At 45.6% G+C, this 26681-nt stretch overlaps 1 protein-coding gene and 1 long non-coding RNA gene across 5 annotated transcripts in view; one reads left to right on the top strand and one right to left on the bottom strand.

Annotated features, from left to right (window-relative positions):
- The window catches only part of Smarca4 (SWI/SNF related, matrix associated, actin dependent regulator of chromatin, subfamily a, member 4), an 87197-nt gene extending 72407 nt beyond the window's left edge, over positions 1-14790 (bottom strand). For 3 of the 4 annotated variants that reach the window (XM_031345500.1, XM_031345502.1, XM_031345503.1), the window contains exon 1: positions 14555-14790. The gene's annotated coding sequence lies outside the window, so the exon portion shown is untranslated. The remainder of the gene's footprint in view (positions 1-14554) is intronic. The other variant, XM_031345498.1, reaches the window with a different exon arrangement.
- Positions 14791-14970: 180 nt separating this feature from the next.
- Positions 14971-17499, top strand: LOC116073014. Its single transcript, XR_004111636.1, has 3 exons — positions 14971-15065; positions 16724-16822; positions 16906-17499. It is a non-coding gene; the product is annotated as an uncharacterized LOC116073014 (long non-coding RNA).
- The last annotated feature ends 9182 nt before the right edge of the window (positions 17500-26681 follow it).

The raw sequence follows: 26681 nt of genomic DNA, 5'->3' as shown, positions 1-26681 counted from the left end.
AAGAGAAAAAGAAAAGAAAAAAAGAAAAAAGGGGAAGGGCTGGCTAGAGAAATGATGGCTCAGCAGTTAAGAGCTCTGGCAGCTCTTCCAGAGGTCCTGAGTTCAATCCCAGTAACATGGTGTTTATAACCACCTAGTGAGATCTGGTGCCCTCTTCTGGCTGCAGGCATACACGCAGGTAGAACACTATATATAATAAATAAATCTTTAAAAAAGAAAAAAAAAAGTGTTTGCTGCTCTTCTATTAGACCTGAATTTAGTTCCCAGCACCCACACTGGGAATTTTCTTCTTTTAGTGTGTGTCTGTAATTCCAACTCTAGAGAATCTGATGTTCTGATCTTCTGGCTTCCACAGGCATTCAACTCAAGTGCACACACGCATATAGACAATGAAAAAAGAAAAAAATAAATAGATAAGTATTTATATATGTATACAAACACACACATTGGTTTTTTTGTAATTTTTGAGACAAGGTCTTACTATATAGACTAGACCAGCCTGGAACACAGAGACCCACCTGGATTAAAATCATGTGACATGATACTAATCCTATATAATAGTAGAAAGAAAGAAAGAAACAAACAATAAACTCAGTCAGTCACCCACTCACTCAGTCAGGGCTCAGGTGTAATTGAGTGGATCAGCACATGAATAGCATACATGAAGTCTTAGGTTTGCCCCAGAACAAAAAAGACCTTCTCTCAAAGGTCAGTGGCATTTCTAATGACAACCAAGATTATCCTCTGGCCTCCACATGCACATACATGCCCTTGTACAAAACCATAAAAAGAACTGTGAGGGCTCATGAGATGGCTCACACATATACATACTACAAACATATGTATATTTAACAACAACAACAACAAAATTAAACGATGGGAAAGTTATGTCTTTGTAGCTACAGAGTCCAAAAGCATTATAACAACTCTAGCCTGAGCCAGGGCCTGAGATACAGCTCCCTTTTATCTAAATTACCCTTCCTGATGATACTGAAATATATTTTTTTTTTTTGTTTTTTTTTTTTTTTATTTTTTTTTTGAAATATATTTTTATCATTAAGAGATATAGAAACAGAAAACAGAAATCAAAAGTCATTTATCTGTGAGCCGAGCAGTGGTGGGTAGCACAAGCCTTTAAACCCAGCACTTGGGAGGCAGAGGCAAGTGGATTTCTTTTCTGAGTTTGAGGCCAGCCTGGTCTACAGAGTGAGTTCCAGGACAGCCAGGGCTACACAGAGAAACCCTGTCTTGGAAAAAACAAAAAAACAAAAAAACAAAAAACAAAAAACAAAAAAAGTCATTTGTGATGGCAAACCTTGCCTTTGTTTGGCTGAAGCAAACACTGTACCTCAGGCAGAGAAATCACATCAGGATGTGGTGGCACAGGCCTAGGCTGGGGGCTCCTCAGGGTGCCTAGGCCAAGAAGCTGCCTGGGCCTCCTGGAGTACAGTATTTCTCCAAAACAATATTTCTCAGTACTTCATAGGCCAACTTTTCTACAGTTTACTTCTCTATGGCTGATTTTGTCAATTATGTCTTCAAAATAGGAACATGAAAACCCTGCTAGGCCAGCGAGGGCTCACAGTGAGACTTTCTCTCAAAACCAAACAAAAAACCCCACTGGCTGTACAAGAGTGAGGCCCTGAATTCTATTCCTCAGCACCCATGTACAAAGCTGGGCATGGTATGCGGGCAGCGGTGGCACACACCTTTAATCCCGACACGTGGGAGGCCGAGTGGCACACACCTTTAATCCCGACACGTGGGAGGCCAAGGCAGGCGGATTTCTGAGTTTGAGGTCAGCCTGGTCTACAGAGTGAGTTCCAGGACAGCCAGGGCTATACAGAGAAACCCTGTGGGGGGGGGGGGGGGGGGGGGGAGCTGGGCATGTTTGTGTATGCCTGTAATCCCAGGAGTGGGAGATGAAGACAAATCCTTCAGACAAAACAAGCTTCAGGTTCAGGGAGAGACCCTGAAAATAAAGATCAGGAGTTCTCAAGGTTTCCCAGCCAATTTGACATTAGTCTGGGAAACTGTCTTCAAAAAACAAAAACAAAAAATTGTAAAATTTTTCATCAGAAAGGAAGAGACAGTATTCTAGATAGAAGATTAAAAGTCCAAACTGCCAAAAACAACAACAGCAACAACAACAACAATAGAAAAACCCTGTCTTGAAAAAATCTAAATTGCTTCTGGGGCTGGAGAGATGGCACAGGGGTACAGGGGTAAGAGCAAGAGCAGCAGCTACTCTCCCAAAGGAACTAGGTTCAATCCCTAGCACCCACAAGGCAGGGAACAACTGTCTATATAACTAGTTCTAGGTGATCCAATATGTATCTTCTGGCTTCCACACACAGGGGCCAGTAACAAAAGTGGTGCACACATACACCATGCAGACAAAACACTTACAAACATTTTTTTAAAAAGCCTAAACTGTTTCCATTCAGTTTTAAGGCTAATCAGAAGAAAAAGCAGAGTAGGTGGCTGGCTGGCCGGCGGGCAGATCTGATTTCAAGGTCAGCCTGGTCTACAGGGATGCACAAACCCTGTCTACCCTGTCTCAATTTAAAAAAAGTGCTGATGACTAGGAACCTAGGTCCAATAAACAAAACTATAGGTGCCTGCTCCCTGAAGAAAGCATTAGTCCTATAGGATCCTCCACTTCCTAGGCAGCTAGAGGAGCAAGATAAGCTGAGTCAGACCTGCAAGCAGCACCAGAAACTCTGGGTCATCATCTCCTTACAACCCCAAACCCAGTACAAGCCAACTTCCCCTCTGTCAATGAGCTGAAAGCAAGAACATCTGACTGCTAGGGCCTCTGCTCAACAGTACTCCTGAACTGACTTCATTTTGTTTTTTAAGACATTATCTTGCCGGGCAGCAGTGGCGCATGCCTTTAATCCCAGCACTTGGGAGGCAGAGGAAGGCAGATTTCTGAGTTCAAGGCCAGCCTGGTCTTGACATTGACTCACTCTGGTCTACAGAGTGAGTTCCAGGACAGCCAGGCTATACAGAGAAACCCTGTCTCGGGAAAAAAAAAAAAATTTCATTGTGTAGCCCAAGCTAGATCTCTAGATTCTGCTGCCCTTAACTTTCCATTGACAGAGTTACCCAGGTGACCCAGCACCCAGCTTAACATCACCCTTTAAGGACCTTTAATCACAATACCCGGGGCGGCAGTAAGCAGATCTCAAATTAAGAGGCCAGGCCAGCCTGGTCTACATATTGAGACATGTCCAGGAATGCAAATGTAGCACAGACCCTGTCTCAAAAAGGAAAACAAAAAACAAAAAACAGCTTTTGAAGGCATATTAGTTATTCGCTGCTGTGATAGAACATCATGACTATAAAGGGCAATTTAAGCAAAAGAGACTATATTCTGGTTTAAGGTTCTAAAGGACTAAAAGCTCATCTTGTCTGTGTGGAAGTATGGCAGCAAGAAAAGGGAACTGTGAGGTCACATCTTCAGTCACAAGCAAAAAGAAAAAGTAGGGTAAGGCTATACTTTTTTTTTTTAAAGATTTATTTATTATTATATCTAAGTACACTGTAACTGCTTCAGACACTCCTGAAGAGGACGTCAGATCTCGTTACGGATGGCTGTGAGCCACCATGTGTGTGGTTGCTGGGATTTGAACTCAGAAGAGCAGTCGGTACTCTTAATCACTGAGCAAATCTCTCCAGCCCAAGGCTGTACACTTGTAAATCTCTCCCTAACTGAGCTACTACTTCTAGCAAGGCCACGTCTCCTAAACCCTCCTAGACAGCACCACCAACTGGGGCTCAAATGCTTGAGGTTATGAGAACCATGACCATGTAAACCACCACATAAAGTACAAGAGGCTCTTGAGAATGTCACTTGGGGGCTGGAGCAATGGCTCTTCAAGGAGGCCAGAGTTCAGTTCCCAACACATACAAATCCAGTGTCCTACAAATCGTGTTCCAGGAGCTCTTGACACCCTCCTGGCTTCCTTGGGTACCTACACACGTGACATGTGTAATACACATACAAATAAAAATCAACCTAAAAAGAAAAACAGCACTTCCTCCTCTAGCTACTGCCTTTGAAACATCAAGTTGCAGAAAAGGCTCAAAGTGTGCAGAGCCACCATCAGCTAAGCAGCCTACAAACACTAGGAAAGAACAAGGGAACAGACAGTTGACAAGTGCATTCCGATAGCCAGCTTCACTAAAGAAGCAATGGGGGTTGGGAAAGGGGTTCAGTGAGCGAAGCTCTTCCTCTGAAAGCGTCATGGCTGAATTCCAGCACCATGTAAGTACTAACTGCTTGTGCCCACCATAGCAAGGGGCTGTAGGCTAGCCCAACCATTGCACTCTGGTTTCAAAAGCTCAAAATACAAGGTAGACAGAAATTAAGGAAGATGTTCATTGTCACCTCTTGGCCACCACACACGTGCCTATACACAGTACCCCCCAAAAAAAAAAAAAAGCCAGGTGACAGTTGCATGACTGCATGAGGTAGGGAGGTGACAGGAAGACCTTGGGGCTCACTAGCCAATCTAAATGAGTGAAGAGGCATACTCCAGGTTCAGTGAGTGATTCAGATTAGAAGCCGGAGAGGATAGCTCAATGACTAAGAACACAATGTAAATTAAAAAAAGAAAAATAAATAATATTGTTCATTGGTTAAAAGTGTCCAGACCCAAAAGATATAAACAAAAATATAAAAATAATGTAAGCAAAGGGCACAAAAAATAAATTTACAAAAACAAAAACAAAAACTGATGTTCTCCTAGAGGACACGAATTAAACTCCTGGCACCTGTGGACCACCTGTAACTCTAGCTCCATGGGATCCAATATCCTCTTCTGGCCTCCAGGGTACATACATACACATGCAAAAACTCAATACAGAAAATTCAATTAAGTCAATCATAAAAAAAAAATTAGACTTAGAAATTGTGTATGGAGGGCTGGAGAGATGGCTCAGAGGTTAAAAGCACTGGCTGTTCTTCTAGTGGGCCTGAGTTCAATTCCCAGCAACCACATAGTGGTTCACAATCATCCATAATGAGGTCTGCTGCCTTCTTCTAGCCTGCAGGCATACAGGCAGGCAGAACACTGTACACATAATTAATAAATAAATTAATTAATTAAAAAAAAAAGGCTAGGCAGTGGTGGAGCATCCCTTTAATCCCAGCACTTGGGAGACAGAGGCAGGTAGATTTCTGAGTTTGAGGCCAGCCTGGTCTACAGAGTAAGTTTCAGGACTGTCAGGGCTACACAGAGAAACCCTGTCTCAGGGGGGAAAAAAGGGAAAAAAATTGTGTATAGTGCTGAGAGGTGGTGGAGCATACTTTTAATCTCAGCACAGGTAGAGACAGAAGCAGAGACAAACTCTTTGAGTTTAAGGCCAGTCTATCTACAGAGCTAGGTCTAGGACAGCCAGGGCTACACAAAGAAACCCTGAAACCCTGTCAAAAAGAAGGAAGGGAGGAAGGGTGGGGGAGGGCAATGTGTATGGTATCCAGGATCTTGCATCCTTTCTATTTTCATTCACTTGAAAAACCACTTAATATCTCAGCACTGGGCGCTGGAGAGATAGCTCTGTGGCTAAGAGCACAGGCTGCTCTTAGGACCCAGGTTCAAATCCCAGCACCTACAATCAATCACAACTGTCTGTAATTCCAGGTTCCAGAGGATATGGCACCCTCACACAGACATACATGGAGGCAGAACACCAATATAAATTTAAAAAAAAAAAAAAAAGGATCTCACTATCACAAGCTCTAAGAGAACTAGGTTGGCCTTATTATCCTCAGGGAGTTTTAGGAATTCAACAGTGATTGGGGAAGGGGCTACAAGGATATACCACACTTAGCTATATCCATCCCTGGGGTGGGCTTTGCACCACTGGCTAGACTGTGCCCAGTCCCCACATCTGCAGTTACACAAATCTGTCCACATCCTTTCTCTTGTTTAAGGTCGCTTCCACCTCCACTAGGCCCCACCAGAGGCACAGAGGACCATGAATGACAGAGAAGGAGGGAGTGACAGGACACTACCTACAGAGGTCACTGAACCTCTTGCAGGCAGAAGATCAACTGAGAAATAAACAGCAGTGGCTACCATCAGCATCACACATGTCCACCTGATTCCAGATTAAACTCCAAGGACACAGTGAGGATGGCCCACAGTGCAACTCTCCTGAGACTTTTAGGACACGCAAGAAGCACATCAGATGTCCCCGATTGACACCTCTCACTGTCACAGGTGATGCAGCAACTGTCATGTAGCCACCTGCTTCCTGCGCCAGTGAGGCATACCCAGCTAGCAAAACAACTTAAAACTGATAGTTACCACTGTTACAAAATGGGCACCCTACTTGTTTTTCTGTTGCTGGACTTGAGGATTCTGTGTATTTGTTTTTGAGATACAGACTCACTATGGAGCCTAGCTGACCTGGAACTACTATATAGATTAGGTTGACCTCAAACTCACCTACCTCTGCCTACCCTTTGCTTCTTGTTCTGGGATTAAAAGCATGCACCACCACACCAGCTTAAACCCTGTACTTTTTTGCCCCTCAACCTCCTAAGTGCTGGAGGTTACAGGCATGCACCACCATGCTGGCTTATGCAATATGGAACCCAGGACTTCATATGTGCTGGGCAAGCGCTCTACAAACCAAGCTACACCCTGAGCAATTTTACCGCATTGACTGGCGAACACATAGGACGAAAGACAAATTGTTAGCTGGCCATGGTGGCACATACCCTACTTTAGCACACAGGAGGGTGAGACAGAAGGTGCAAACATCAAGGCTAACAGGAGCTTCATTTGAGTTCCAGGCCAGCTAGACTACATAAGACCTAAATAGTCCCCGTCCTACCCCTCAAAAAAAGTCAAAGTCTATTCCACCTGTCATCCTAGCACTTGGGAGGTGAAGAAAGGGTGGTGTCAGGGCCATTCTCAGGATTCATTCACATAATGAATCCATTTCAGAAGCTCAAGAAACCAGCTTGGGGTACAAATGACAGGAAGGGATCAGAGCTGGTCTGTGTTTGCTAATATCCACTTGCTTATTTCTGCAATAATAAGGGAAATTATTGCAGAAAATAAGGTGGAAAACAAAGGGAAGCCAACAAGAGCCCCTTTCTTTCATGCAGCTATGGGAAAGTCAACTTCCAGACAAAGTGTCTCAACTCCACATACAGAAGGCTTCATAGCAGCAGCTGTAGTTACACAGCAAACACCAAAATCACTAGTCCTTAATGAGCCTAACACTTCTGCTAAGATATGACATCAGTAAGATCTCCTGGTCTTGAATGACAGATCCTTGACGTATCCCAGATAATACTGCCACTTTCATTCAGAGCTTTTAAACATTCAGTGTATAATGTGAATGACTGAACCCAGGATTAAATATGCTAAGCAAATGCTCCACCACTGAGGCACATTACCAGTCCATTTTATTTTCTATATTTTAGGGTCTGAAGAGATGGTTCAGCATTTATTGCTCTTACAAAGAACAAGAGTTCATCCCCAGCACACATGCAGGACAGCTCACACTACCTGTAACTCCAGATCCAGCCAGAGGAGTCAACTCATTTCCCCTTCTGGCCTCCACACGTACCTACACTCACATGTACATACCCACACTGGGACACAGAATTTTTTAATGTTATTATCTTTAATTATGTGTATCTGTGTATCTGTATTTATGAGAAGAATGACTAAACTCTGAGACATTTTGTTAAGTAACAGTAAAAATCAAAGAACAGTTTTCTTTTTTCTTGTCTTTTCTTTTTTTTTTTTTTTGGTTTTTCTAGACAGGGTTTCTCTGTGTAGCCTTGGCTGTCCTGGAACTCACTCTGTAGACCAGGCTGGACTCGAGCTCAGAAATCCGCTGCCTCTGCCTGCCAAGTGCTGGGATTAAAGGCGTGTGCCACCACCGCCCGGCTAAAAATCAATTTTCAAACAGGCAAGGGTGGTGCACATCTTTAATCCCAGCACTGGGCAGGCAGAGGCAGGTGGATCTCTGTGCATCTGACGCTAGCATGGTCTACAGAGTGAGTTCCAGGACAGCCAGGGCTACAGACAGAAACCTTAAGAAAAGAAAAAAAATTCCACAAACTAACAAAAACAATCTCACAAATTTTTTTCCATTGCTTTAACTATCATTTCATGTGTGGGGGTGTTTTGCTTGCATGATGTTTGTGTAATTTCCATGTGCAGTGCCCACAGAGGCCAGAAGAAGGCATAGGATCTCCTAGGAATGGAGTTACTACAGACTGCTGTGAACTACCATGTGCCAGCTAGGAATGGAACCTGGGTTGGGTCCTCTGAAAGAGCTGCCAGTACTCTGTTTTTTGTTTTGTTTTTAACCTTTTAATTTTTTGAGACAAGGTTTCTCTGTGTAGTTCTGGCTATCCCAGAACTCAATCTGTAGAACAGACTATCCTCGAGCTCATGGAGATCTATCTGCCATTGCCTCCTGAGTGCTATGCTATGATCAAAGGCACGGCCACACAGCTGAGCTCTTAACCACTGAGCCATCTCTCCATCCCTCCAGACCCATGTTTACTATAGACTGTGTCTGTGCTTGTTTTGACTGGAGATAGACTCTAGGGCCTAGTGCATACTAGGCTACCACTAAGCTAGATCACAGCTCAAAATTCTTGGTTAAAAATGAAATAAAACAAATCAAAATCACTGAACTCTCTCAAGTATTTTTCAATGCTACTATAGCTTATGAAAGCACAGAACCAGGTTGGAGAGGTGGCTCAATGATTAAGAGCATTGACTGCTTTGCCAGAGGTCCTAAGTTCAATTCCCAGCAACCACATGGTGGCTCACAACTGTCTATAATGGGATCTGATGCCCTCTTCTAGTGTGTGTCTGAAAACACCTGCAGCATACTCATATAAATAAAAAATAAATCTGAAAAAAAAAAAAGCTGGGTGGTAGTGGTGGGGCACTCCTTTAAAAAAAAAAAGTTATTTATTTATTTATTATATGTAAGTACATTGTAGCTGTCTTCAGCTGCACCAGAAGAGGGCATCAGATCTCATTGTGAGATGGTTGTGAGCCACCATGTGGCTGCTGGGATTTGAACTCAGACGCTTCGGAAGAGCAGTCAGTGCTCTTAATCACTGAGCCATCTCTCCAGCCCCGGCGCACTCCTTTAATCCCAGCACTTGGGAGGCAGAGGCAGGCGGATCTCTGAGTTTGAGGCCAGCCTGGTCTACCAAGTGAGTTCCAGGACATCCAGGGTTATACAGAGAAACCCTGTCTCGAAAAAAAAACCAAAAATAAATTAAATAAATAAATAAAAGAAAATAAAGAAAGGAAGCACAGAACCCTTGCTAGCACTCAGTGAGATGCTACTGTACACCTATGATGAAGTCAGAAAAATGAAACACCAATGCCTAAGTCAAGTGTGGTATCCAAGCCTGTAAAGCCAGTCCTTGAGAGGCTGAAACAAGAGGATTGCCATGAGTTTGAGGCCAGCCTGGAATATGTGGTTAAGACCCTAGCAAAAAGGAAAAAACAAACAGAAAATGGTCACTTTCAACTACATAGCAAGCTCCAGGCCAACCTAGGCTATGTCTCAAAATAATAATTAGGGCAACGTGGTGGCAGTACATGCCTCTAATTTCAGCACTTGGGAGGCAAAGGCAGGAGGATCTCCGAGAGTTCAAGGCCAGCCTGATCTACAGATAGTCGGGGCTGCACAGAGAAACACTGTCTTAAAAAAACAAAACAAACAAAAATGAGCCGGGGCTGCACAGAGAAACACTGTCTTAAAAAAACAAAACAAAAATGAGCAATCAAGATGGCTCAGCAGATTAAAGGCATGTGCTGGCTCGTCTTATGTCAACTTGACACATAAACTAGAGTTCTTTGAAATAAGGAAACCTCAGTTGAGAAAATGACTCCATATGATCTAGCTGTAAGGTACTGATGGGGAGAGTCCAGCCCACCCTGGGTAGGGCCATTCCTGGGCTGGTGGTCCTAGATTCTATAAGAAAGCAGACTGGGCCAGGCAATGGTGGTACATGTCTTTAATCCCAGCACTTGGGAGGCAGAAGCAGGCGGATTTCTGAGCTCGAGGCCAGCCTGGTCTACAGAGTGAGTTCCAGGACAGCCAGGGCTATATAGAGAAACCCTGTCTCGAAAAATAAAAAAAAAAGAAAAAGAAAAAAGAAAGCAGATTGAGAAAGCCATGGAGAGCACGCCAGTAAGTAGCACCCGTCCATGCATTCTGCATCAGCTCCTACATCCAGCCCTGTTTGAGTTCCAATACTGATTTCTGATGAACAGAAACATGGAAATATAAGCCAAATACATCCTTTTTCCCCAACTTGTTTTTCATTTCAATACAGCAAAAAAAAAAAAAAAGGCCCCTAATTAAGTCAGGACCCTGCCACTTAGCCCGATGATCTGAGTTTGAACCTTATTAACTCACTTGATTGAAGGGGAACCAGTTCCTGAAAGTTGACCTCTGACCTCATGACTATTTTACACACACACACACACACACACACACAGTAAAACAAAGCAGTCTTGAGTGCTGGGTGTAGTGGAGCACTCAGGAGGCAGAGGCAGGTGGAACTCTGTGAGTCTGAGGCCAGCCTGGTCTGAGTTCCAAGTCAGCCCTGTTAACACAATGAGACCCATGTTTAAAAAACAAGAAAGAGCCGGGCAGTGGTGGCACATGCCTTTAATCCCAGCACTTGGGAGGCAGAAGCAGACGGATTTCTGAGTTTGAGGCCAGCCTGGTCTACAGAGTGAGTTCCAGGACAGCCAGAGCTACACAGACAAACCCTGTCTCGAAAAAAACAAAACAAAAAGCAAAGAACAAAAACAAAAAAATCAGCCAGCCGGTTTTGCTTATTCCCTATGCTGGCATCCCATTCTGCAAAAGGAGTATATTACAAAATGTCTCACTTCCAGTAACTTCTTGCTTTGACAGAGCAAGGATCTTGTTTCCCACAATGGAAAGACAGAGTGATGTCCTCCTCTTCCTTTTGCATGTACACACACAAAATAAACTTGCAAAAATTAAATATACCCTAGAAAAGACTGACAATCAATGAATGAGCTAATAAAAACAAAATTATTTCTAGAACTACAAATGGGCAGTAAATATTTTTAAAGTGTTCAACATGAGATCCGGGAAGAGGGTTCAGAGGTTAAGAGCACTTGCTGCTCTTGCAAAGGACCCAAGTTCAGTTCCCAGTACCCATACCTACCACAAAAAATAACACACAATTAAAGCACTTTCCAATTGCTGTGAAGACACCATAGCCAAGGTTTTTATTTGGGCTCCTGCTTACAGTTTCAGAGGCTGAGTCTATGGCCATCACGGAGGGAGTGCATGGCAACAGGCAGGCATGGTTGATATACAAGGAGGCAGCAGAGAGAAAGATTGGGCCTGGCATGGGCTTTTGACTCTCAAGCTCATCCCCACTTGAAAAACAAAGACACATATCTTAATCCTTCCTAAAACCAGTTCTGCCAGGCTTTCAAATATATGAGCCTATGAGGTCTATTCTCATTCAAACCACCACAACTATCATATGTAAACTCTGGGTTGTCCCCAGCACCATAAAAAAGAATTAATAGAAATGAAACCAGAATATTAACTTAAACAAATAATATCCATGCCAGGTGGTGGTGGCTCACACCTTTAATCCCAGAACTCTGGAGGCAGAGGCAGGCAGATGGAGGCCAGCCTGAACTACACAGAGAAATCCTGTCTCAAAAAACAAACAAAAAAACAAATGGCGTTCACTACAGTTAGCAGATTTGCATGTCATTTCATCCAGGCCTATCACCAGGTGCAGTGACATCCCAGTGGTACCTGTCTCACGGATGAGGGTCAGTAGGTCCTGCAATCTCCAGGACCACATGTTAGGAGAAAATCCACTCCTCAAAGTTGTCCTCTGACCTCCATGTATCACACAAAATTAAACAAACAAAAAATGTTAAGTTAAAAAAAAAAACCAACACCTTTCACACCCACTCACAAACCACCTAACCAGGACCCCAGACTTCACCAGTGACTTCATCACTTTCAAAGCAGTGACATCTGGGGCTAGAAGAGCAATGGCCTGGAAAGTTCAAAACCAAACAGCAGCAACAAATATTTATTGCTTTGACTCTTCTACCAATCACCCAAGTCCATCCCTCCTAGAGACCTTCCTCTCCTGTCCCACTACTGCCTGCTTCCAACTGCACTGTTGGAGACAGAGTAGCAGCTCTGAGGGCACCACTCCATTCCCAGCTATGGGGGTGGGGGAGACACATCTTCCCTAATTTTGAATGAAGGTTCCTTCTCCATGCAGCTCACCACTGCTCCCTTGGGCAACTACTCTGTCCCTTCACAAGATAGGTTGTGAGGCTTAAATGGCAGGCCAAAAGGTTAGGGAGATATAACGTCTAACACGCACAAGACCATGGATTCCAGGCCCAACAACACCCAAAATGAACAAGCAACAACAACAAAACCCACATTCATGGAAAAAAAAAAAAATCAAATCAATGCCTGCTGGGGTGTGTGTGTGTGTGTGTGTGCACGTCTTTAATCCCAACACTTGGGAGGCAGAGGCAGGTGGATTTCTGAGTTCAAGGACAGCCTGGTCTACAGAGTGAGTTTCATGACAGCCAGGGCTACACAGAGAAACCCTGTCTCGAAAAAAAACAAATAAAAAACCCAACAAACAAACAAACAAAAAAACACTGCTTGCAGGGTACTGGCTTGGTGGTAGAACACTTCCCTAGAATGTACAGGACCAACTTTGATCAATACCACAAAAATTCAACACATTTAGAGACTCAGGAGCAGGAGAAATAATGACTCAACAGGTAAGCACATCTTGCACTGCAAATTGACTACCTGAGTTCAATCCAGGAGCCCACATGAAGGAGCGAGAACTGACCCCCGCAAGTCTTCTCTGACCTCCACACACAAATAAATAAGCAACTGCAATGCTTTAACTAGCTTGGCACTGGTGGCTCACAGCTTGAATAACAGGCAGAGGCAGGCAGAGCTGAGTTCAGCTAGACGCCAGCCTGGTCTACAAAGCAAATTCCAGGACAGCCAGGGCTGCAGAGAGATCCTGTCTCAAAAAACAAACAAAACTGATTTAATTAAAAAAAAAAAAAAAAAACCACAAGTGGGCCTAAGGGCATGGCTATGCAAGAGTTTAATACCAGCACTCAGAGGGCAGAGGCAGGCAATCTGTGCGAGTTTGAGGCCAGCCTGGTAACACAGAGTTTCAGGACAGCCAGGGCTACACAGTGAGACCAGAAGGGGGTCGGAAGAATCAAACAAACACAATACTTCTTAATGAATTAATACACATGCAGGCCAAGGAGAAATGCCCCCATGTTTACAACCCATCCCCCTAGCAGACATGTAACACAAAGTAAGGATTCAACTATCTGCTGGGTCAGTCAGTAACAGTGCAGGAAGCCTGGATGAACATGTTCTCCCAGCACTTGGGAGGTGGAGGCAGGAAGATGAGGATAAAGAATCCAAGGCCAGCCTGGTCTACATGAGGAAGGGGAGGTCAGCCTTGGGGTTAAGATCCTGTCTTCAAAAATCAGAACGATGACGATGATGCATGAACTATTTGCCTAGTTCTTCGCAATTCTATCAGTGAAAGTAATTCCCTTGTACAAAGGAGGAAACCAAGAGGTTTGGAGAGATTAGAGATTTCCCCTAAGGCCACACAGCTAGCTGACAGCCTGCGCTGGGCATCAAACTCAAAGCCTGTCTGTCGATTCAAACAAAAAACTTGTTTCCAGTTCCTGAGGAGTCACTGGAGGTAAAAGGGATCAAATCGATGCCTTCGGACCCGAAGGCAAAACACTCGCCTTCGATGTTTTAAAATAAAAAGCCCTATCTGAAAAACTGGGAAGGGCCAAGGGACTCAAAAACAATGCCGCTGTGAGCAAACGTTCCTAGGCATCTTTCACTTTTTAGGCAAACATTTTGAAGACATTGAAGAAATTCTTTACTTTTCCTTCAAAATCTGAAATAATTAAATTTATAAAAATTAATAAATAAATAAAAATTTAAAAAGAGAGGCCTGGGGGCCGAAGAGGGCTCATGACTGTGTCCAAGCTACACTGGGCATCAATATCTCAGGTAAAATGTTGCTCCCGACGCCCGACCGCAGGGCATTAGGATCGCTCCCATTACAAACGAGGCCAGAAAAGCCCACGATACCTAGCCACTGTTCAAAGTTGGGGTTCACAGGAATTAAAGTAGGGTATCTGGATCTCTGGAACGCTAAAGGGAAGGAGCTTTGTCCCAAGCCCCCACGAGAACGCGCGCGCGGCCTTTACGCGGCCCGGAGCCACCCGCCTCGCCGGCCACCGAGCCTAGAAGCCGCCGCCGTCTCGCTGCACTGCGGCCTGAGCCGCGCGCGCAAGGCTTCTTGACCCTCAGGCGCCGCCGTACCCCGACCCCGCTCTGGTCGCCCAGCTGCCCCCTCCCCCTCCCGGCGCCTCGGCTTCATTCAAACCGTCTTGCCCAAGGCCCGGGAGCCTCGTTCCGCCCGGGAGTCTCCCTGCCTTACCTGGAGCTACCGGCTCCGTAACCTTCCGGGCACCGTCCCCAACCCTCCACGAGGGGTCGGGGACAGAGTGGGCGTCTCGCTTCTCCTCGGGAAACAAAGAAGCCGTCGCCGCCGCTGCCAAGCTAGTGGGAAAGCCTCGCGCGCGTGCCCGCTCGGCTTCAGCAGGCCACCCCCCCCACCCCAGCACACACGAAGCCCGCGCGCGCGCCCCCGCCTCCCTTTCTACCCAGTCCACTGCCCCTGCTTCCGCTGCCCGTCCGGCCTCGTGCGCGCGCCAGCACACCCTTCCGCTCTCTGTGCGCATGCTCAGCCATTCGCTGTGCGCACGCGCACCGGTCCTTTGGGGAGTCGCGAGGTGGGCGGATCCAGAGGCCGCACAAGATCCCCGTGCACCGCCCCTGTGGGGCTCTGGGCGGCTCTGCGCAAGCGCACACCTATTTCCAGGGCACGAAACTGGGCCTCAAGCCGAGGAGCATGCGCAGAGGGGGCGGCACTGCGGCGACGCTTAAAGGTTGGGGGAGGGGGCTGGGTGGTCCAGATGGGAGATAGTAATGTTAAAAGTAAAGTCCTTAGGCTCGGTAGTGAACCCCCAGGGAGGAAAGTGAAGCCGAGAAGTGGCCAGACTGGCCAAGGACAGGGCAGAGCCCACACGGTGCAAAGGGGGAGCTTGGGAAACGCTTTTGATCCTGGTTCTGGCGCGGCCCTGCCTGCTCTGTGAGACTGTGCCCTGGCCACATTTCCTGCAGAACCTGCTGAGGCCCAGTAATTAGCTTTACAAATATTTATTGAGCTGCTATTGGCTACTAGCCGCCCTCTGGTTCACAGTCTGTGGGGAGCAGGATGAATACGTAAAATGCACCGGGTGTGAGGTAGAAACAGCCATGGTCACAATTTTCCTTTGATTTCAAAGAAAGCCATCAGCCTCGGAGCATAGGGCTCTGTCCAAATGTGGAGGTTCCATGCCTCTGGTTGGGTTTTAAAAATATTTGGTGGTGGCCAGATCAGGGATGAGGAGGCACAGGCAGGTGGATCTCTGTGTTTGTTGCCAACATGTTACTTGTTTTTGTTGTGTGCCTTTGATTTGATTTTTGTTTATTTTTTGTTTTTCGAGAAAGGGTTTCTCTGTATAGCCCTGGCTGTCCTGGAACTCACTCTGTAGACCAGGCTGGCCTCGAACTCAGAAATCCGCCTGCTTCTGCCTCCCAAGTGCTAGGATTAAAGGCGTGCGCCACCACTACCCGGCTTTGATTTGATTCTTTTTCTTAAAGATTTATTTATTATTATACATAACTACACTGTAGCTGTCTTCAGACATACCAGAAGAGGGCGTCAGATCTCATTATGGGTGGTTGTAAGCCACCATGTGGTTGCTGGGATTTGAACTCAGGACCTTCAGAAGAGCAGTTGGTGCTCTTACCCACTGAGCCATCTCGCCAGCCCAATTTGATTTTTTTTAAGACCAGTTTTCTTTGTGTAGTCCCAGCTGTCCTGGCACTTGCTCTGTAGACTAGGCTGGCCTCGAATTCAGATCTTCCTTCCTGAATGCTGCATGCATGTACCAATCCAGCTTGGTCTTTCTTGTACATAGTGAGATTCCAGGGCAGCCATGGATATAAAGTTTACCTTCTCTAAACAAACAAACAAAAAGGGCTGTTTTCTGTCATAAAGAACAAAGAATGTTTCAGGCCATTAAGTCACTGGACTGCTACTGCCTCCTAAATGCTAGGATTACAGACCCAAGCTACCAAGACTGGCAAACTCATGGTATTTTTGGTTGGTTTGGTTTTGGTTTTGGTTTTCCAGGACAGAATTTCTTTGTGTAGCTCTGGCTAACCTGGAACTGGATTTTGAGACCAGGGTGACCTGGAACTGAGATCTACCTGCCTCTCCCCCCTGCCACACCCCAAGGCTGGGACAAAAGGCATGCACCACCACATCCTGCTCAATTTTGGTTTTAAGGTTTTTTTAGCCAGAGTTTGGTGGCATGCTGGGATTAAAGGCATGCGCCACCACGCCCGGCTCCTAGATTTCTAAGTATCATCTATAGCCTGGGAGGCTGGAAGTATAATTCTTGCTTGTAGTGTGTGGCTGGCATGAAACCCTGGGTTCCATCGCCAATACTGAGTAAACTAGGCACAGAGGCATAGAGATACATGTCTGTTGTCTCAGAAATAGAAATGCAGAGGTATGAAGATCCATAGTGCAAAGTCATCCTCAGCTACAGAGTGAATTTGAGGTCATCTGGGCTATATGAGAGTGCTTCAAAGGGTAAGAAAGGAGAAAAGTGGGTGGGAGGGGAGTGGTGACAAACACTTGACCTGCACCAACAATTGGGTTTTTATCCATTCCAGATAGGTACGCACCAGGAAGATCATGAACAAGAGTCCAAACATATACAGAAGCTGGACCCAGTATAAACCAGACTTCATTGTTAGCATACAAGTATGCTGGATCCAACATCAGAACTCACTCTATAGACCAGGCTGGCCTCGAACTCAGAAATCCGCCTGCCTCTGCCTCCCAAGTGCTGGGACTAAAGGCGTGTGCCACCACCACACGGCTCAGCTAACGGCTTTCTACACCATATTGTTGAAGTAGACAAGTGGGGTCTAGACTTCTTCATTGTCCTGGTTAGTTTTGTCAACTTGAAACAAACTTGACTCACCATGAAAAAGGGAATCTCAAACTGACAAACTGCCTCCATTAGACTCGACTGTGGTTGTATGAATGATTGCCTTGACTAATGATTGATGTGGGACCCCCAACCCACTGTGGGCAGCACAATCCCTATACAGATAGTCCTCAGGTGCATAAGAAAGCTAGCTGAGAATAAGCCAGTGAGCCAAGCATAGTTTCTGCTTCTAGGTTCCTCCTTTTAGCTCCTGTACTGACTTCTCTCAATGATGGAAGTATAAGCTGAAATAAAGTCTTCCCCCCAGCCCCAAGTTGCTTTTGGTCTATCACAGATATAGAAAAGTAATAAAAATTCTGTTTCCTTTTTCACTCAAAGTTTTAATTTTTTGGTTCTATTTATTTATTTTATTATTTTAAAAGATTTATTTATTATTATATGTACACTGTAGCTGTCTTCAGACACACCAGAAGAGGGCATCAGATCTCATTACCGATGGTTGTGAGCCACCATGTGGTTGCTGGGATTTGAACTCAGGACCTTTGGAAGAGCAGTCAGTGCTCTTAACCGCTGAGCCATCTCTCCAGCCCCTATTTATTTATTGAGAAAGGGTTTCTCTGTGTAGCCCCACTGTTCTGGAAATTCCTCTGTAGACCAGGCTGTCCTGGAATTCACAGAGATCCACCTGGCTCTGCCTCCCATTGCTGGCATTAAAGACATGTGCCACCACTTTCAAGGTAAATTATTTTGTTTTTTTAATTATATTAATGGCACACACCATTAATCTTTCAGCACTCGAGAGGCAATAGATATTTGTGAGTTTGAGACCAGCATGTGTGTGTGTCTGTGTGTATAGGTATGTGCACATGAGTGCAGGTGCCCACCAAGGCTGGAAAAGTTGGTTCCTACTGCAGCTGGAATTAGATAATTGTCAGCCACCTGATATGGTCACTGGGAATTGAACCCTGGTTCTCTTCAAGAGCAGCAAATTTTTTTGTTGTTGTTATTGTTTGTCTGTTTGAGGGGATTGTTTTGTTGTTGTTGTTTGTTTTTTTTCAAGGCAGGGTTTCTTTGTATAGCCCTGGCTGTCCTGGAACTTGCTCATTAGACAAGGCTGGCTTGGAACTCAGAGCTCCACCTGCCTCTGCCTCCCAAGTATTGGAACTAAAGGCATGCGCCACCACATTGGGTGTGGGTTGGAGACAGTATCTCATTATGCAGTCCTGGCTGTCCTGGAACTGTCCACATAGGCCTGGCCTCAACCTCAGAAATCATCAGCCTTCATCTGGCTCCCAACTGCTGGGATGAGAGGCACGCACCACCACTGCCTAGCTCACTTTGAAATTTTTTAAAAAAGATTTATTTTAAATATGTGTATACACTGTCAATTTCTTCAGACACACCAGAAGAGGGCATCAGATCCCACTATGGATGGTTGTGAGCCACCATGTGGTGGCTGGAAATTGAAATTAAGACCTCTAGAAAAGCAGTCAGTGCTCTTAACTGCTAAACCATCTCTCGAGCCCTCACTTTGAAATTTTTTAAAAATAGTTTTTATTACATTTGTGTGTGTGTGTGTGTGTGTGTGTGTGTGTGTGTGTGTGTGTATGTGTGTGCAGGCACATGTATATGTATGAGAGGGCCATGTTGCTCATGTTGAGCTCTGAAAATTTTGCAAAAACTAGTTTTCTCCTACCCTGTGAGTCCCAGGTTGTCAGCGTTGGCAGCAAGTGCCTTTATCTGCTGAGCCAGAGCCATATTTACTTAATTTTGAAGATAGGATAGTGTCTCAAGTAGCCCAGGTATGAGCCACCATGACTCACTTAGGTTACCTTCTGACCATCCTATTATGTTACCTACTTATGGGATGGCCATAACTAAAGTGGTCTATCAGCCAGCACAAGGGTCTTGTTCCTGGTTGATTTTAGAGAAGGGCTTTTCACTATCTCTAGGCTGAACTGAGACTCATGACCCTGATCAGCCTCCTGCATGCTGGACTCACCCTGTCAAGCCCTGCCACGACCAGATGGAAACTTTCATGGATTCCCATGCTCATGGAAAGCAGACCCTGGAGTGTATGTAACCCAGAAGGGATGGAACCCGCCAGCAATACTGTCCACCCTCATTTTCTCTTTGGTCTCCTCCGCCTTTCTTCCCATAGCCTCATTACGCTTTGGGGAGGAAAATGCACATTCAGCATACATGAAGGAAGATCAGGAGACAATTTAGTGGAGTTCATGTTTTCCTTCTACTGTATTTCACCACCTGGGAATCCAATTTAGGTCATTAGGCTTGGTGGCAAGGGTCTTTATCCACTGGCCCTTTTGTCTGCACACACTTTTTGTTTGTTGGTTTGAGATGGAGTCTTGTATAGCCTAGAATGGCATTGAACAATTAGCCAAAAATGACCTTGAACTTCTGACCCTCTTAAGTGCTGAGATTATAGATGCACACCACCACTCCTAGTTTATTCAGTTCTGAGAATCAAACTTTCAACTTCCTGCATGCTAGGTCACTGAACCACAGACTCTGAAACCAAGTTTAAGTACCCAGTGTGAAGCCTAGTAGGCGGGGCCTGTGAAATTCAGTTAAATAGGTTATGTAACCCTGAGCTAACAACCTGAAACTACAATTCACCAAAGTCACTGGCAGGGCTGGAGCGATGGCTCAGTGGTTAAAAGCACTGACTGTTCTTCCAAAGGTCCTGAATTCAATTCCCAGCAACCACAAGGAAGCTCCCAACCATCTGTAACTATAGTCCTATAGGATCTGATGCCTTGCTCTGGTGTGCAGATTAACATGCAGACAAAACACCCATATACAAAAACAAAAAACAAACAAACAAAAAAACCAGAAATACATCTTGAGCCAGGCAGTAGTAGTGTATGCCTTTAATCCCAGCACTCTGGAGGCAGGGGGATCGCTGAGTTTGAGACCAGTCTGGTTTATACAGTGAGTTCCAGGACAGCCAGGGTTACACAGAGAAACCCTGTCTGAGAAAAACAACCTATCAAGTGAACAAACCAAACAACAACAACAAAAGAGTCCCATGCAGGAGGAGGCTCACAAGCTTGAAGTCCTCCTGTGGACACAGCTGAGTTCCAGGGCAGCTGCAGCTACATTGGTAGATCTGTCTTGTCAGAAGGGTGACAAGAGCCAGGCCTCATGCATCTGTGACTTTCTCCTGTCTTTCTTCCTCCTCTCTGTCTCAGTCCTCCCAGCTTCTTGCTTTTTCCCCCCTTTCTTCTTTTTACTCACTCCTTTCTTTCTTTCTCTTCCTTCCTTCCTTTCTTCCTTCTTTCCTTCCTCTCTCTTTTTTTTTGGAGGAAGATGCTTTGTTGTTGTTGTTGTTGCTGTTGTTGTTTTTGGTGTGGTTTGTTTAGGCCTTCAAGATTTCTCTGTGGCTGGGTGGTGGTTGCACACGCCTTTAATCCCAGCACTTGGGAGGCAGAGGCAGGCAGATTTCTGAGTTAGAGGTCAGCCTGGTCTACAGAGTGAGTTCCAGGACAGCCAGGGCTATACAGAGAAACCCTGTCTGGGAAAAAAAAAAAAAAAAAGATTTCTCTGTGTAGCCCTGGCTGTCCTGGAACTTGCCACCACCACCACCCGCCAGGAGGGTGTTTTGAAACAGAGATTTGCATCATCTGTAAAGCAGACCAGGCTCTCAGCAATCCTTTGCCTTGGCTTCTCCCAGGCATGAGGCACCATGAATAAACAAAGTACAGTTACCCATACAATGGAGTATGAGCCACCCTTCCTTAGAAGAGAAGAAATGCTGACATGCCCTATCATATACTTTTAATATGCCCCACAAAGGCCTGGGATGTCCCTCAGTGAAAATATCTGCCTAGCATGTTTGAAGCCCTGGATTCAAATCTAAGTATGAACAAGGCCGAGCAGTGGTGGCACATGCCTTTAATCCCAGCACTTGGGAAGCAGAGGCAGGCAGATTTCTAAGTTCGAGGCCAGCCTGGTCTACAGAGTGAGTTCCAGGACAGCTAGGGCTATACAGAGAAACCCTGTCTCGAAAAACCAAAATAAATAAATAAAAGTAAATGAGTATGAACAAAACAGAAATGTCCTCTATAGTCTCCTGTGTTGAACATTTTGTCCCCAACTGGTGCAAGTTTTAGGCAGTTGTGAAAACTTTATGAGGTAGAACCCAGGTAAAAGGAGACTGTTGGTGCTGGCTGGTCTCATGTCAGTCAACTTGACACATAAACTAGACTTACCTGAAAAGAAGGACTCTTAATTGAGTAATACCTCTATAAGACCTGGCTGTAGAACATTTTCTTTTTCTTTTTTCTTTTCTTTTCTTTTTTTTTTTTTTTCGGCTTTTCGAGACTGGGTTTCTCTGTATAGCCCTAGCTGTCCTGGAACTCTGTAGACCAGGCTGGCTTCAAACTCAGAAATCCGCCTGCCTCTGCCTCCCAAGTGCTGGGATTAAAGGCGAGCCACCACCGCCGGGGCTGAACATTTTCTTAATTAGTTATTGATGGGGGAGGGCCCATTCCACTGTGGGTGGGGCCATCCCTGGGCTGGGGGTCCTGGGTTCTAAAAGGAAGCAGGGTGAAGCCATGGGGAGTGAACCAGTAAGCAACACTCCACCACCACCTCTAATTCAGCTACTGCTTTCAAGTTCCTGCCTTGTTTGAGTTCCTGTCCTGGCTTCTTCCTCCGATGATGAACTACTATCTGGGACTGTAAGCCAAATAAACCCTTTCTTCCAATTTGCTTTTGCTCAGAGTAATAAAAACCTAAGGCAGCTGGACAGTGGTGGTGCCCATCTTTAATCCCAGCACTCAGGAGGAAGAGGCAGGCAGATCTCATCTACAGAGTGAGTTACAGGATATCCAGGACTACACAGAGAAACCATTATGTTTTGAGAAATAAAAAAAAGGGGGGAGGGAAGAAAGGAAGAAAGAAAGAGAGAAAGAGAGAGAGAGAAAGAAGGAAAGAAAGAAAGAAAGGAAGGAAGGAAGGAAGGAAGAAAGAAAGAAAGAAAGAAAGAAAGAAGCTCTATGACACTGTCCAATTTCCTACTGTTATGGATGCAGACCAGAGTTCAGAGGGCACCTACCTAGACTGCCACATTTGATGTCCACAAACAAGGAACCGGATTAAGGCCATATGAAAAGTGACAGCCACAGAGACAGGAGCTGCACAGATGGCTCAGTGTGTAAGCAGACTTGTACAAGCATAAAGCCCCAAGCACCCCACAAAGTGCTGGATGTTACTGGCCACACAGAAGCATGGAACCTCACTATTGTGGGGTCAGATTACAAGATTTCAGGGGCTTAACAGCTTCCAGCCTAGATCTAGGCTCAGAAAGACACTGTTTCAAGAAATAAAGTGGAGTGACAGAGCAGAAAACCTGACGTCCTCCATTGACCTCTGCCAGTATTTGTACACCAACACAATCACACACACCTCAAGGCCCCAGACTCTGGTCCTTTATCTCCTTATTTCACCTCCCATATAGAGAGCTCAGGCCTTAGAGAGCTTGCTCTGTTTGTTGCCCCCAGGGCCCACCAGTGGAGGGTGCTAATCTTTCCATCTACTGGCTGCTAGCACATCTTGCTGGCTTTTTCTACTCCTGTTGGATGATTTTTGGGTATTATTGATACTGTGTTTATGTAGACCACACCGGCCCCAAGCTCACACTGACCCACCTGCCTCTGCTTCCTGAGCTCTGAGATTAAAGGTGTGCTTCAGCACATACCCAGCCTTTTTCTAGGTGAAATATAAACAGAGACCTGGTCTTCTCCAGGACAGAACTCCAATGACAGACCACAGTATAGTTCGGCTGAAATCCCAGTTGGGAAATAAAGTTGACTGGACTTATATAGTGTAGGTGAGGAGTTACTTAAAGGAATGTGAGTGGCTCCACAATATTCCCATCATTGATGACAACCCCTTCATAGCTGCATAGACAGAGCCTTACTTCAAGTAACCTCCCATAGTCTGTATCTCCCAGCACCTCCCAAGATTATGAGCCCATATGCAGCTGGGATGGAATTACATACTGCTAGCTGGGAGGTACAGGAAAAGAGAGAGTGGATGAAATCCCATGGAAGGGACCAATGGCTCTCCTCAGCACCTCCTGTGGGAGCAGAGGAAAGTGGGTGGGAAGTATTCACAGCTGCTGTGGCTTCCTCCATTTCTTCTCTCCTGCTTCTGCTTCTCCTCCTCTTTTTTTTTTTTTTTTTTTTTTTTTTTTTTTTGGTTTTTTGAGACAGGGTTTCTCTGTATAGCCCTGGCTGTCCTGGAACTCACTCTGTAGACCAGGTTGGCCTTGAACTCAGAAATCCACCTGCCTCTGCCTCCCAAGTGCTGGGATTAAAGGCGTGTGTCACATCTGCTTCTTTAAAAAATATATATTTCTAAAATTATTTTCAAAGCTGGATGGTGGTGGTGCATGCAGAGTGAGTTCCAGGACAGCCAGGGCTGTTACACAGAGAAGCTCTGTCTCAAAAAAAATTTTTTTTCTTACTTATTTTCTTATTCTTGTGGGGAAGGGTGCGCTGTGGTGAGCACAGCCTCTTTATGTGGAAGTTAGAGAACTTGCCAACAATCCTGACAAGGCAGAAGTTAGTTCTTTCCTTCTGCCATGTGGGTCCCAGGGAAGCAGAGCCTTTCCAGGAGGAGCCATCTCACTACTCCCCCTCTTTTTCCCTCAATATGCTGACATACTGGCTGTCATAAGAAGGACAAGAGAGGGTTTGGCCTTTGCCCTCTAATGCCACATTTGACAGGTCGTTCCTGATTGGTCTTTGTTCTATGCCTTATTTGCATACACACATGTATGCCAATCAGAACCCACTTGGTCTAGATCACAAGGTGCACAGCCTCTAAGCTTTCAGACTTTTCTACTGTGGATTGGTTCTAATGCTCTTTGTGTTTGGCTCGCCAAATTACACAGGAAATGCACACATGCCTGCCTGCAAGGCACTGAGGGTCCCTGCCCCCAGGCGGCTTTGACTGGTGAATAATGTTGCTGGTGGCCAATGGCTGGACAGAGACACAGAGATGGGACTTTAGATTTCCTAGGCAAGGGAACCCCAGGAAGAAAAGAGTTCTTTTAGTACTGCCATGCCAAGGAAGCAGGAGGATCAGGCAGGAGAGCTTCAGAAGACAGAGTGACAATCATGGACGAGCCTTACAGCCCTGACTTGGAACTTCCCACCAGGAACTAGGGAAGGTCCCTGAGTCCCCTCCCTGCCCAGCCAGTTATGTAAAGGTTGTCAGAACCACCGATCATTACATGCCTAGTTGCTGTTGCTATAATCTGCCCTCAAAAGCTGTAAAAAAAAAGGCTTATGAAAGAAAGAGAATGGGTCACCGCTCCACTGGGTGCAGGACGGCTCCAGCTCGCTGGGAAAAGAAACCTCTTGCTTTTGCATCGAACTCTTGTTCTCAAGTCTCATTTGGGGGTCTTCCGGTAGCTAAGGCTCACTTTGAGTCTTACAAGCCGGGGGAAGAGTGGCCCCCAGGGGCATCTCCACAATTGGGTCTGGGGTAGCAAAGATGGAATACAGATTTCAGGAATATTAGAGGGAAGGCATTAGTGATGTGGAAGTTTCGGGGTGGCCCAGTCATTGAGTTGCTTAGGGCATATTAAAAATAAGGCTGTGTGTGTGTGTGTGTGTGTGTGTGTGTGTGTGTGTCTTTAATTTGGGAACCTACAACACTGGGGAAGTAGCAAGAAGGCAGGAAGCATGTGCACCCACCAGGGAACTTACAGCAGATTAGCCAACTACCACTATACATTTTAGATCTGATCTCTGAGCCTGGCTATGGATGGGGACTCTCCCCTGTTGGACCAGGGAGTGGCTTGCTCCTTCCTGTCCCTAAACTCGCTAATGGCATCTACAATGATGCCTGACTTCATATGCAGGCAGGAAAGGGTGAACTCATGAGAGTTTTATTTACACAGGAATAACAGCTCACACTGGATAGGGTCAGTGTACAGCCATAACAGCCCAAACAAGAAAACAGAAGACCAGAACTTCCTGATCAGCTGAGGATACCAACCCAGGGTGGGCAACATGTACTGCAGCTAGGTACTCCAGTAAGCTATCAGTGGCAACCAAGGGCAGGTCTTCTTGTCTCCTGGGGCAGGAAGGAGCAAGCCACTTCCTGGTCAAGTAGGACTGAATCCCCATGTGTAGCCAGGCTCACAGCCTCTGCACCTTGGGATCCTAATTGGTTGGTTACATGTGTATACATAAATGAGGTATAAAACAAAAAACCAAACAATAAAGACCTGACAAATGTGATGTCAAAGGACAAGGGCCAAGCCTTCTGTTGGCTTTCTTATTGCAGTGAGTTCTCAGTCTAGGGGGTGGCAATGCACTGTTTGCTGCTGAGAATTTGAAACAGTTTCTAGTGACAGTGACCCAAGTATCAAACTCAGGGCTGCAATTATGTGACCCACGCTATGCTGCCAGAGCTGTCTTAGCTAGATGGCTACCAGAGACCATTGTCAGGGCTAGCAACTTCCTGCCAAGGCAGAGGATCTGAGTGTGGTCCCCAGGATCTACGTGGTAGACAATAACCAATTCTTCCAACCTGCACACATGTGACCACACACATTAATATTATTGAAATATCCCTTCTTCAGGAAAGAGAGGCCCCTGAAGAAGCTCAAAAGACATGACAGAGTGGGAAAATAGGAAGAGATGGGCTTTTGAAGTTGGACTAAGTACACTGTGCATTATGTCTATGGAGGCCAGGGGGTGGAATATGGTATTTGAATGAGAACATCCCTTACAGGTTCATGTTTGAATGCTTTGTCCTTGTTTGATGGAACATCTTGGTGAGGATTAAGAGGGGTGGCCTTGTTGGAGTAGGTAAGGTATCGCTAGAGGTAGGCTCATAGCCATGCCATTCCTAGTGGCTCTCAGCTTCTGCTCCAGTGCTATGTTTGCCTGCTGCCTGCTCTCCACTATGATGCCCATAGACTCTGAACTATGATCTTATAGTCAATGCTTTCTTTTATAAGTTGCCTTGCTCATGGTGTAACTAAGACACCGGGTAAGCCTGACAACCTAAGTTCAGATCCCCAGAACTCAAGTAACCCTGGACACAGTAGTACACAGAAGGGGACACGGAAGATAGAAGACAGGAAAATTCCTGAAAGTCTGTATGCCAGCTAGCTTGACTGACACACAGATGCAAACACTGGGAGACTCCAGCCGGGTGAAGGTGGCACACACCTTTAATCCTAGCACTTGGGAGGCAGAGGCAGGTGGATTTCTGAGTTCAAGACCAGCCTGGTCTACAGAGTGAGTTCCAGGACAGTCAGGGCTAGAGAAACCCTGTCTCGAAAAACCAAAAAACAAAACAAAACAAGACAAAACATTGGGAGACTCTGTCTCAGAGTTGAAGGCATTTGCTGTCAAGCTTGACAACCTGAGTTCAATCCCCAGAACCCACATGTGGAAAGAGACAATACACTTCTGAAGCCAAGCAGTGGTGGTGCATGCCTTTAAT

Source organism: Mastomys coucha, unplaced genomic scaffold (genome assembly GCF_008632895.1).
Source record: "Mastomys coucha isolate ucsf_1 unplaced genomic scaffold, UCSF_Mcou_1 pScaffold23, whole genome shotgun sequence".
Classification (NCBI taxonomy): Eukaryota; Metazoa; Chordata; class Mammalia; order Rodentia; family Muridae; genus Mastomys; species Mastomys coucha.
The sequence above is the reverse complement of the archived record's forward strand: the minus strand, read 5'-3'. Positions and strand labels throughout refer to the sequence as shown.